Source organism: Amblyraja radiata, chromosome 25, assembly GCF_010909765.2.
Source record: "Amblyraja radiata isolate CabotCenter1 chromosome 25, sAmbRad1.1.pri, whole genome shotgun sequence".
Lineage (NCBI taxonomy): Eukaryota > Metazoa > Chordata > Chondrichthyes > Rajiformes > Rajidae > Amblyraja > Amblyraja radiata.
This window is the reverse complement of record NC_045980.1, coordinates 27359096-27372756: the sequence shown is the minus strand read 5'-3', so window position 1 is coordinate 27372756 and position 13661 is coordinate 27359096. Positions and strand designations below refer to the sequence as shown.

At 41.2% G+C, this 13661-nt stretch overlaps 1 protein-coding gene across 4 annotated transcripts in view; it reads right to left on the bottom strand.

The window, feature by feature from the left end:
- The window catches only part of aifm3 (apoptosis inducing factor mitochondria associated 3), a 62769-nt gene extending 49546 nt beyond the window's left edge, over positions 1–13223 (bottom strand). For all 4 annotated transcript variants that reach the window (XM_033043596.1, XM_033043598.1, XM_033043599.1 and 1 more), the window contains exon 1: positions 12929–13223. The gene's annotated coding sequence lies outside the window, so the exon portion shown is untranslated. The remainder of the gene's footprint in view (positions 1–12928) is intronic.
- Between the last annotated feature and the right edge of the window lie 438 nt (positions 13224–13661).

The following is a 13661-nucleotide window of genomic DNA, read 5'->3' as shown; positions in this document are numbered from 1 at the left end:
TTGATATATAAAATATCTTCTCCTATTCTTCTGTGAACCATTTCCTGAATTCACTGAGTTCCTCCAGCACCTTGTGTTTTACCTCATTTGTGACATCACCAGCTTCTGAAGAAGGGTCTCGACCCGAAACATCGCCTATTCCTTCGCTCCATAGATGCTGTCTGACCTGCTGAGTTTCTCCAGCATTTTTGTCTACCTTCGATTTTTCCTGCATCTGCAGTTCTTTCTTAAACATCTAAAATGGATAATCTGTTATAATCTCATTGCCAGCCACAAATTTTGTTGTGTACAAAGTAACTACTGTGCTTCCTGCGAGACAATAATAGCTACAGTTCAAAAACAACTTAATTGGCTGTAAAACACCAGGGCACCCTGAAGTTATAAACGCATTATATAAACACAAGTCTTTCATTCCATAGCTGGCAAACTGTGCCATAACTTCAGTGTGAAACTGCTAGAACAAAGCAAGGGATTGGCATTAGCAAATGGTTTTATGCAGCGTTTAAACCACTGAAAAAGACCATTTAGCTGAACTAGTTTATGCTGGATTTTATGTTCCATCCAAAGCGAAAGAAAAATATTGGTCAAAGATCAGAGGTTTTTAATTTAAAGATTAAGTCCTATTTGTCAACCGGCCTGACACGGGTCTTTAGCCTGTCCTTAAGGAGACTCAAGAGAGTGCGGATGCTGATGTCTGGAGCTAAGCTGCATCGGTGCAGGGAAATTGACAGGCAATGTTTTGGGTTGAGACCCTGTATCTGGACTAAAAGATAGAGGGGAGATACCCAGTGGAGAGAGGTGACAGGAAAGGATGGGGGAAGATTCAAGTGATAGGTTCATCCAGGTGAGGAGGAGACGATTGGCAGAGGGGAAAGTGAAGGAGAAAGCGATAGAAACTGGAGGGAGGTGTTGTGAAGACAATAAAAAGGCAACAGATAATGGAATCTAAGAAACAATGAGTGGAACCAAATAATGGAAGGATGGTGGGCCGATGGGGACACTGGACGGAGAGGAAAGAATTTAATCAAGAGCATTTATACAATAGCATTTATTTCAAGAGGGCTACAATACAAAACCGGGGATGTAATGCTGATGCTCTATAAAGTGCTGGTCAAGGCCGCATTTGGAGCATTGTGAGCAATTTTGGGCACCATATCTGAGGAAGGATGTTCTGGCTATGGGGAGGGTTCAGAGGAGGTTTACAAGAATATCCCAGGAATGAGTGGGTTAGCATATGATGAGAGTTTGACGGCACTGGGCCTGTGCTCGCTGGAGTTTAGAAGGACGAGGGGGAGACCTCATTGAAACTTACCAAATAGTGAAAGGCTTGGATAGAGTGGATGTGGAGAGGATGTTTCCAGTCTTGGACTTGAGGTCATAACCTTAGAATTAAAGGACGATCTTTAGGAAGGAGATGAGGAGGAATTTATTTAGTCAGAGGGTGGTGAATCTGTGGAACATCTCCATCTTGGAAGACAAACTACCCATTGACATTGATGACAAACAGATTGCCTCCCACAGCTACCTAGATTGAGCTGCCTCCCATCCTGATTCTTCAAAGGATGGCATCCTTTTCTCTCAATTTCTCCATCCCCACCTCATTTATCCTCAAGTTGAGACCTTCCACTCCAGGACATCCGACATGTCCTCATCTTCCAGGAAATGTGGCTTCCCGGTTCCCCCAATTATTAATGGAACCCAAACCTGCATCTCCCCCATTTCCTGCACTTCTGTTCTCACAATGCCTCCCCCCCCCCTCCCCCCATTGATCCTTGCCTTATACCCAACCAGCCTACGCATCCAGAACATTATTCTTCAACATTTCTGCTAACTACAGTCATCCCACTACCAGTCCTCCCCTTCCCCACATCTTTTTGCTATCCCAATCCCTATCTCCCAGCCACTAAGTTTCTATCTCCCCCACAACCCATCTGCCTAACACCCACACACTATTCCCAATGGATCCCCTATTCCCACCCTCCATCAGCCCACCGTTCCTCCCTTATTTGATAGTTTCCTATCAAAATCCACAATCTTCGCCTCCCAGTCTCTGCAACATTCATCCACCCTTCCCCCTACACCTGACTCCATCCGGCAGCTGGATCCACCTGTTATTTGCCACCTCTTGCTCCACCCTTGTCCGTCACCCCTCTACACCGGCCAACTCCCCACCACTCGTTCAGTCCAGATGAAGGGCCTCAAACCAAAACATTGATATCCATTTCCCTCCACAGATGCCACCCGGCCTGCTGAGTACCTCGAGCAGTTTGTTTTTGCCAGCCTATTCTGTGAAATGACTTTTATTATTATTCTAACTTATTCCACTGCTTTACATTGGTAGATTATTTAAGACATGTGAAGATTAGGGTTTGACTTGCTGCTGGATAATTTAATCAAACACCAAAGAACGAACTATCAAATGGCCCCGCAGTTCTGTTCCTTTCACCATAGCTCTACAAATGTTACCATTTTGTAAGGTATACCCAATTCTTTTTAAAAAAATACTGTTGCATTTTCTTGCACTGTTTATTCGAAAATGCATTCTTAATCTATTAACAGATATACCACACTCCCTCAAAACCCAAATACCCAAGTAAAATTGCACTCACAGCTCAGAATGTCTATGCTGATTCTCTTCCACTCAATTACCTTGCACTAAACCCAAGAAATTGCAGAATAATTAGTGAGCATTTTTACATACAATGTATAGCATGGAAACAGGCGATTCAAATGTCATATCTCTGGTAGAAGAGGTCTTTGCTTCACTTAAACCTCTTCCCACCAGATTTTTTCTCTTTTCTTCAGGTACTTATCTAGCTTCCCCTTACATGACTCTTTGCTATGTGCCCTTACCACTCCTTATACAATACTGCATTCCACAGTCTCAAGGCTGTCTGGAAGTTGTTGGGTTTTTTTAACGTTCCATATTGTAACTATTTGCAAGTGTCTTGAACTGTGGGCCTTAATTTTACATGTCCCCAATGCTTGTAGATTCCCTTTAAGTGCTCTTTATACAAGCACATAAACAGTTAGAGCTATAAACATGAGCTCTTTATTCAAGGCAACACTCAAAATAGCTGTATCTAGTTCAACAATATACCAATTTAGTCCACATGGCATATTAATCCTTAAAGGTACACTTACACATATACACAAAACGCCACAAATGTAACTCTTCTGTATGCTTCAATTATTTCCAGTGTTCACCTCATGGTTCAGTTGCTCTGTTATTGAATATTCTGCCAGCTAAGAAGATTTAGAGCTAACTTCGTAGAGATGTTCAAAATCATGGGAGATTTTCGTATAGCAGGCAGAAATATGCCATTTGTCAAAAAGAAGGGTCAGAAATCAAATGTCACAAATCTAAGGTAAAACACAAGGTGCTGGAGGAACTCAGTGAATTCAGGAAATGGTTCACAGATGAATAGGAGAAGATATTTTATATATCAAAATAATATCATCTGGAATGCATTACTGAATGGCCAGTAACAAGACAATTATAATTTTATTTGTTCATTTTAAAAGAGAATTAGGTGTACGTCACAAAACGGTAACATTTGCAGGACCATGAGGAAGAGAAGAGGCCAAATGGGGCTGAGTGATTGCTCTTCCTGTGTTGGCAGGCTGTTGATGAATCCACATATACATGGCAATAATATACTAATGTTGTTCCATTCAAACACATCATTTCTGAAAGAATAATTCCATTATTCAAATTTGGAAAAAGCATTTTGAACAAAAACTGCATAATGGGATGTTCCTTCATCAATGTATTGGATAGCACTACAGAAACAGCTGACAAAAGTGGGGGGGAAAGAGCAGCAACACAAAATCTAAACTTGCTAAGCTTCTTTCCATTCCATCTAAAGAGTCAAATTAACAAGATGGAGAGTGAAATCTTACTGTCCACTATGATTGATTATTTTGCAGTGCAATAAACAAATCAATATTAGTTAACTGCAGAGAGAAAATCGAGCAAGAATTCTTCCAAACATCTTTCTACATTCATACAATTGAGATTTCATGTCTCCACTCCTTACAATACCTCAGTAAAAATGGCTATTCTCCTGGCACAACAAATTCTGTGTGTTGCATTGTTGTGTCATTGGTTGTACAAAAGCAACTGATTGACTCATATTTCATCCATAAAAAGAGGAGCATATGGCACCTGAAGGGCTAAGGAAGCTCTGAAACAAATACAAAGAAAATTAATGAGAAAGCGACCACATGAGAATCATTAATCAACCACCATGGCTGACAATGAAAGCGGCCAAACCAAAGCCGACTTCTGGAAAGCTACATTAAATGCACTTTCACAATGGCATTTTGTGGGATTGGAAAGCTTATGAAAAAAGTTTTCCAATACGAGCTGTTTAGACTTGAATTCCCTCAGATTCCCAGACAAAAATAAAGTGAGCATTACGGAAAGTTACTAAAACGGGGGGAAACACAGGAGAGGCTATTTTCTTTAGACCTCAGATTTCAAGGTTGCTTATGGATGCAAAACAACGTTTGGAATAATGAGAAGGAAATTGGACTGCAGCCTGAAATCTACAAGCAGCTGCAATTATCCTGCGAATAACAGTGGCAATTTACAATCATCCACAATTGTACGAGTTTCACAGAAGAAGAATCAAATGACAGGCCTCGTTATACTAGCTCTGAATACAAACTACCCACCAAGAAGATCATGAGAGATCTGCTAGAATTAAAGATATACTACAATCCAGCACCATTTGCAGAAATAAGTATGAGATGAAATCCAATCACAGCCAGGGCTGGCTTCATATCTATGTCTGCATTGCAGTAATGATTGAAACAGCAGCAATTACTTGAACGAATTGTAGAATAACAGCCAATAGGTTTAATGGAAACATTATCAAACAGGAATTTGATACTAAGCCAGTGGGTGATATAGTGAGTGATAAGCAGGTAAGCAAACTCTTAATCAAAGAAAATAGTTTAAGGAACAATTTTAAAACAGTAAACAAAAAAGGTGGAGGGGCGGATTGTTTAAGGGTTGGGAAACACATATCAGAACATGGAGACCTGAGAGTTGAAATCCAACCTAGTAATGTTGGGATGTAGGAAATCAGAAAATAATTCTGACAGTTGATGACATAGAAAAGGAAGGGTGAGGCAGCTGAGGGTTTCAGAAGCATTGATTCTTTGCTGGGCCACAACAGACTGCTGCAGTGAATGGTGCTGTTTTGCAGACGGACACACAGACACCAGGATAATTTAGATTTATTTAGTTCAGCATCTCATTCAGTATTTCCCTCGTAAACCAGGGGAGGGTTTAATCTTTGTTAAACGTGCAATAAATTTGGAAATACTTACGGGCCTGTCCCACTTGGGCGTCATTTACGTGACAGGCCGTTAGTGACTGACGCGCGACTGTCGCACGAATATCGTCTAGCAGTACGAAAGTCGGGCGCCAAGTGCTCTTCAGGGCCCTGCTTCTTTTGAGCACCATTTGTGATGTCTTTCGTACTTAGTCTGATCTCCGTGGCAAGGATTTTCCCAGTGTAAATCAAAGATATTATGGTGAAAAATGTTCAAAACTACGCGCGCTTTATACCCGGGTGGTCACGTGGTGTGGCGCTCAAATGACGCTCAAATGGCGCGCCGACGGCGTACGGGCGGCGCATGGTTAGGGACGTTGATGCATGGTGACGCATAATAAATTAGCATAGGCAACGTTTGTGCGTCACTGTACATTACCATGCGATACACATACGCCGTCAGTACGTCAGCGTACGCCATCAGTACGTCAGCGTGCGCAAGGGATACGTCACGCAGGTGGCAGTCGAGGATTTTGAGTATCCTAAAATCCTGGGGTGCCGCGCGTTACTGCGTGTCACTGCATATGCCACCACGCCTCACCACGCGTCACGACGCGCCAACCAATTTTTAGAATGTCACGTAAATGATGCGCAAATGACGCCCAAGTGAGACAGGCCCTTTAGTGATTCTACAACATAATTAACTTCTTTGATATTTTGGTCCTTTTAAAGTAAAGATTAATTTCCTACTTATTTGTAGCTGTTTATGGCATCTACCTTTACAGATATAGAGTGATATCTACGTGGATTTTGCAGTTTCCTCTACATTGGAGAAAGCCGAAGAAGATTGGGCGATTGCTTTGTGACGCACCCGTGCTCGGTCCACGGGAGTGATCCCCGAGCTGCCTCCCTCCTCAATTCTCAATCCCACTCCTATTTTAATGGTCTATGTGGCCTCCACCATTGCTATAATTACGGCAATGCAAACATATAAACCAACACTTTGTAACCGTCTGGAATAAAGTGAATTTTCCATCTTCAGGTAAACTGCTATCTTCCTGCTTCCCTGATTATGTTCATGTCTCTTTGTCAATCAGGTTCTGTTAAATGTCTTGCTAATGATCAATATTCACGCTCCTTATCACCTGATCTGTTTCAACCTTTCTCCAAAGATAGACAAAAAATCTGGAGTAACTCAGAGGGACAGCCAGCATCTCGGGAGTGAAGGAATGGGTGACATTTCGGGTCGAGACGCTTTATCAGACTCCTGAAGAAGGGTCTTGACCCGAATAGTCACCCAATCATTCTCTCCACAGATACTGCCTGTCCCGATGAGTTACTCCAGCATTTTGTGTCTATCTCTAGTGTAAACCAGCATCTGCAGTTCCTTCCTACATTTACCCTTTCTCCAAATGGGCTTTTGTCTTGCATCTCACTCCTCCCCCAGCTCTGCTTTCACAACTGTAAATGCACCACTCCCTCCTTAGTTCTGAGGGTCACTGACCCTAAAAATGACTCTTTTCTCTTTCCACAGATGCTGCTTGGCTGGTTGAGTTCTTCAAACATTTCTATTTTTGTTTCAGATTCCAACATCTGCAATTTTATTTGTTTTCCATTACTGTAGAATATGCCCCAAATGTTACATGTTAATTTAATTATTTTCAATAAGGAATAACTCGCCTAATTATTGAACCAGTTAATCAAGGGTGGTGCTATGGCTGTTTTGACCAACTGGCCTCCACTTTGCAATTCTCTAACATCACTCCACATGTCCCTCTGGATCACAAACACAACATGGAACATCAGGCCTTACTTTCAAGGACAGTCACTGATCTCATTCCCTTTGGAAATATTTGCAGTTTCCTTGTTGTCCAACCAAGCATAGTTTGCCTTCTTCTTCTACATTCTCCCTCATATCCACAAACAAGACGGCACCAATATTCTTCTCCATAATCCATAACGGTAATATTTTCTCCGTAAATCCAGTCTATTCCCACCAGCAATTGTAAAAACCTCTGTCAGTCATTTCAACAATTTCTAATCGCCACTTGTGGCTATTCCCTTGGGGAATAAATGTATTGAGGGATTAGATCCTCACATCCTCTGCTATGACTACGTCTAACAGGCTGAATTTATTCTCATGGTGAAAAACAGCTTAATTGACTCCTTTCATGTTACAAATAAAAATATATATATTTACCCACAGGAACCAGCGTGGGATTTAGCTATTCCTATCTCTTCTTGAGATATGTGGAATAGTCTTTCAATGTTCTCTTCGTTATCCCCTTTCTGGAATACTGATGGCAGAATTCGTAAAGCTTATTTCTCTTACTCTAAACCAGAACATGTTGTCCTGCTCTTCCACACCAGTGCTTCAAATACATGGAACTCAACTTCTCCACCATCGGTAAAATGGACTTGCATCCGTTCATTTCTGGGATTTTTGTTATTATCCTTCCTCATCCCTTCCAGAACCAGGAAATGGTTCTCCCCCTCCTAATTTTCCAACCCATCAGTTGCCACATTCAATTCTCTGCTAGTTCCAACAAGTTTGATGCCACCATAAAAATATTTTCCACTCTTCTCTCCTATCAGCATTCCAAAGGAACATTTATCATTGATCATTAATACCAAGGGTCACAACTTAATCTCAATTGATATTTACTGCCCTTCCCGGGGCACCTTCCTATGCCACAACAGGGGATGAAATAGTTTTTACTTCCTCTTTACTTCTACTTCCTCTTTCCAACCATCCAGGACACCAAACATCTTCCAACTGAAGCAGTGATATACTGCATAATTGTCCATGTAGTAGCCTGTACTTTCTGCTCTTAGTGTGATCATCTCTACACTAGGGAGACAAAATGCAAATTAGGTGTTGCTTTGCTTTACCTGTCTGTATCTTCATCTTCCTGCACAGTTCCAATGAAGCTCAAAGAATCATAGAAACATAGAAACATAGAAATTAGGTGCAGGAGTAGGCCATTCGGCCCTTCGAGCCTGCACCGCCATTCAATATGATCATGGCTGATCATCCAACTCAGTATCCCGTACCTGCCTTCTCTCCATACCCTCTGATCCCCTTAGCCACAAGGGCCACATCTAACTCCCTCTTAAATATAGCCAGTGAACTGGCCTCGACTACCCTCTGTGGCAGGGAGTTCCAGAGATTCACCACTCTCTGTGTGAAAAAAGTTCTTCTCATCTCGGTTTTAAAGGATTTCCCCCTTATCCTTAAGCTGTGACCCCTTGTCCTGGACTTCCCCAACATCGGGAGCAATCTTCCTGCATCTAGCCTGTCCAACCCCTTAAGAATTTTGTAAGTTTCTATAAGATCCCCTCTCAATCTCCTAAATTCTAGAGAGTATAAACCAAGTCTATCCAGTCTTTCTTCATAAGACAGTCCTGACATCCCAGGAATCAGTCTGGTGAACCTTCTCTGCACTTCCTCTATGGCAATAATGTCCTTCCTCAGATTTGGAGACCAAAACTGTACGCAATACTCCAGGTGTGGTCTCACCAAGACCCTGTACAACTGCAGTAGAACCTCCCTGCTCCTATACTCAAATCCTTTTGCTATGAAAGCTAACATACCATTCGCTTTCTTCACTGCCTGCTGCACCTGCATGCCCACTTTCATGACTGGTGTACCATGACACCCAGGTCTCGCTGCATCTCCCCTTTTCCTAGTCGGCCACCATTTAGATAATCACATCTCATTTTCTGCCAAAGCATACTGCAGTCTTCACACCGAGTTCAGCATTTTCTGTTTTCATTTCAGATTTCAAGTACTTATAGAATTTACCTTTGGATAACTTGATATAATGATTCTGCTTTTTCCTTTTACATCTTCCCCAAAATCGATCTTTTGTGTGCGTACTCGTGATGTTATCATTTCCTCTGACTCACACCATTATCGTTTTTTAATCATTTAATCTCCACTGGCTTTCAGGAGGAAGAAGCTCCATTTTTTTGGCCAACATTGATACAATGTGACTTGAAATGCCATTGATCTACCATTCCTTCTTTCCCTTCCTACTTTCGCAACATCTTAAAACCTGCTTAGTTCTAAATGTTTCCATTTTTGATGAAAGGTCGTGAACCTGAACCTGAAAGTTTTCTGAGTATTTCCACCATTTTCTATCTTTATTTCCTGTGCAAGAAAGTACAAATGCAACTAAACATTAATGGACAAAGGCTTTCTCTCTGGCGGCTGCTGCGAATTCCATTAGAAATTTATCAGGATCAATTCTGTTTGATTCCATAGATAACCATTGCTGCAGTTGTTTTTTATTAGGAACTAGACCAGTGGGACCTGTTGGGTCCCGTTCCCCTAACTCAATATTCCAGCACTCAACCATAGCCCCCAACTGCGCTGGACGGGCTGAGGAGTTCCCGTTGTGACGCCAGAGATCTCCGTTGTGACGCAAGTCACGGCAACCCTCCCCCAACTGCGCCTCTCCATCCCTCTTCCTACCCCTATCCTCCTCCATTCCTCCTCATCCCCCAACACTCCCTCACCCTCCTCGTCACCCTCCATCCCTCACCTCTCCTTTCCCCTACCCTCAGTCACTCCCTCCCTCCATAACCCTTCTCCTCTCTCTACCACCCTCCTCTTTGTCAACTGCGAAACACATGGCACTCTCTCAGCGCAAGGTTCTACTCTTACATCATTGTATTTGTTTATTAAATTGAGAGCCATGTGTCCATTTTCTGCAGAATATTTTGCAGGACTGACAAACATTGGCATTCTGAGAGTTTGGATCTTCTTGAACACAAATCAAGGAAAGTTAACATGACTTGCACAACTTAACAAAATATCAATCTGCCGAAGCAAGAGGGCCACAATGGATCAGGGAGAGTTCGAGTTGAATCAGCATATTGTTCTCTATTTAGAAAAGTGAGAAATGATCACATTAAAACATAATACTCTGAGGGACAGACCTATTTCTTCAGGTCAGAAGTCCAGGATTACAAAAAATTCAAGAGAAGATCGTCATATAAGACTGGAATGAGGAGATATTAGCACCTTGGGCCATTGTGAATCTTTGGAATTCACTACCATACACTAAAATGGATACAAAGGATGTTAGGGGAACTGTTGCCCTTATGACATGCCCAATATTCATTCCTTAATCAACAATATTAAAACTGATTACCTGATCATAATGATGATGTGTCAGGCTATGTGTTATTCGCGACATAATTTGGAAGCTACAATCTTCCATGTTACTCATGAAAACTATCCTGTTTTCATTTTTGGAGAGAGTTGTTGAAATATCTTCCAGTGATCAAAATCTCTTCCAGTGATCACTGGCATTGTGCAACCCAACCACTACATAACTGCAACATAAACAATCCCAAAATAGAAGGGAATGCCCATTTAATCAAGTAATTGCCCAATTATTTTTCTTCGTGATAAATTCTGAGTTGTAGTTAATCTTTGAAATCAAAGTTTTTAAAATCCCCGCTAATTGGACAGCAATGTCCATTTGAACATCATTTGATGTGTCCTTCTTCCTGCTATCCAATTGTGCCAAAATAGCATTGCACTTGTTTCAGTACACATGCATGTCTTAAAAATACTTGCTAACAAACTGCAGGCAAACAACTCATTACAATTCAAGTAGCAAAACATGGTTTTCAGATGGTTGCAGCATTGCAATTATTTATTTCCAGATTTCAGGTTCTCTAATTCTTTGCCAAGCACAACTGAGCCAAACAGGATGAATCTTGCAAAACCAGCTATGAACTATTTCTTGCTAAACAAGGACCGAGTTAGCAAGAGGGCTGTTGAGACTTAGTCGACAAGATTGAGATCAGTGGAATTTTAAAAACAAGGGGATTCAAGATAAATGGAGAAAATAGGAAAATGCAGTTAATGTATTTCAGTTCTTATAAGAGGAAAATAGTTATCCCCTACTCTTATTTCCTGTGTTGTTTGCAACAACTGGCAAGCATCCCATTATCCTCTGCATAATACCTGACCATATCTGCAGCGATCATTGTGAAATGTATTGCTCCATGTTACATTCTGATAAATCAACATATAAATAACTGTGCAACTCATAGGACAAAATTACTATTATTCTCTGATGCCAAACCAATTAGACTCAATAGAGATTTCTGGAATATTTTCAAATAAGACTGGGCCTGCACTTGCAAAGTTTATTCTTCTTATTTCTGTAAAAGGAAAATTCCAATCCATCAGAATTTGCATATTACCCCAACATTAACTATTTGCTGTCTGTTACAATTCATCTATGTCAGATATCCCTCACTCCCAATTTAACTCGTTACAAGTAATCTAATCCAAATCAAGTAATCCACGAGATTTAACCCATTCATACATGTTCTTTCATTTAATTCACTGCCAGGTGGATGATGTTCCACAAGTAACTTACTCATCAGCTAACTTCTCATTCCCTGTATCATCAGAGGAGATCCAACATCCTTCATATTATTTAAGAAGGAACTGCTGATGCTGGAAAATCGAAGGTACACAAAAAAGCTGGAGAAACTCAGTGGGTGCAGCAGCATCTATGGAGCGAAGGAAATAGGCAACGTTTCGGCCCAAAACGTTGCCTATTTCCTTCGCCCCATAGATGCTGCTGCACCTGCTGAGTTTCTCCAGCTTTTTTGTGTACCTCCTTCATATTATTGATTGAATTGTGTAATTGTTTCCCTTTTGTAACTTAATGTATATTAATACAGTCCCCTGTTTGTTCATTTTACATGCCCTAACCCCATGCCTGCTGTATTCAATCCACAGGACATGACTATTCACTTTGCAATATGTATTTCACTGAATAATTTTGTGCATTCTGTGTACTATAACTCACAACTGTGTTAATATCCTTGTAGTTCATTGAATACTGGTCATTTAATTCCCCAGAATTTGTGCTCTCCCATAATAACATCCTTTGAACGATCATTGAACTCCAAGGAGAGAGCTCCATGTCCACTCATGTACATTTACAATATACTACAAGTTATTTGGTCATAATTATTTGATTTTCCAGCATTTACCTTGATGCAAACTATCCTGCCACCTTCCACAGTATACTGCATGTTGAAACACCCTCCAGTAACCAAACGGTTAATACACCTCTCTGAATATTTAGTTCCGTTTTGTGCAACCCGGCCACTATAGAACTGCAATGCAAAATATCTCAAATACAACCAGATATCAACTATTAAACCATGAAACAAAATATTTACCTAGTTGTTCTTATTCACCATAAATTCCAAACTGCGATGAATCTTTGAAATTAAAGAGGACAATTAAAATTCAGTTCACTGGACTGCTAAATCCATGAAATGCAATTTGATGTGTCCTGCTTTTCCCCATGCAATATTGCTGATAGAAGGATAACCTACTTTCAATACACTAAAAAGCATATGTCTCACAGAGAGACTATGGCAACTCCATCAAATGGCATATTATAATTGTGGTTGCAGTATTGAAATAATTTATTTCTGAGATTCAGCCCCTCTCTAAATCTCTCCCAGGCACAAACAGCAAGTAAGATTGATTTTGCTAAACCAGCAATGAACCATTTGTCACTAAACAGGGACTGGGTTAGACATACCCAAAAACTGACACCTGGTATTCACAGAGATGCAGCTACAATGGCTCTTACCTAATCTGAAGCCACCGATGCAGGGTGATTAGAAATACTTTGCAATGTTTTTTCTTCTAAATTTTGCTGAAGTAGAGATTTCTTCCTTTGCTGTAACTAGAGTTGCTTGTGGCAGTCCGTTAGTAAATATGTTTGCCAAATAATTTCCTGAATGATAATCACATGAGAGTGAAGTCTTTGCAGCAGAGGCGAACTGAAAGACCAGCAAGTGGAATGCAGCAGGGAGCTCTGCCAGCCAGCCAGCCAGCCCTCGGCAACATGCAGCATTGAAGAAGTAGCAGGATGTAAGCACAGCGCGAATTGAGAATTAGTCCTCACTCCTCCTCCCTTCCCTGCCCCTCCCCTCTCTCTTTCCAAGGTCCTGACAGCTGATTGCTGTCCCCAGAAAGGCTGACTCATACTCCCTTTCGCACAGCCTTCAGCACTGCCTTTGACTGTCATTCCTACCGAAAAATCAAGTGAATACTGTAATGATCCCAGGGTCAGTCAGTCAGTTCTCTCAAGATGGGAAGCTCCCTATCTCCACAGTCTGATGAGTCATTTCCCTTAAGAACTCTCATATGGGAAATGGTAGTGAAGTTGGGGGGGGGGGGGGGGAGATAGAGAAAGGAATGAATACTATATTTAAATAGCTGTCAGTATGCCATACGTAGTTATATTACCACATAATCAAAATATCAAAATCCTTTCTTTGCACTGATAGATTTAATCAATCCAGTCGCAGACTTCTCTC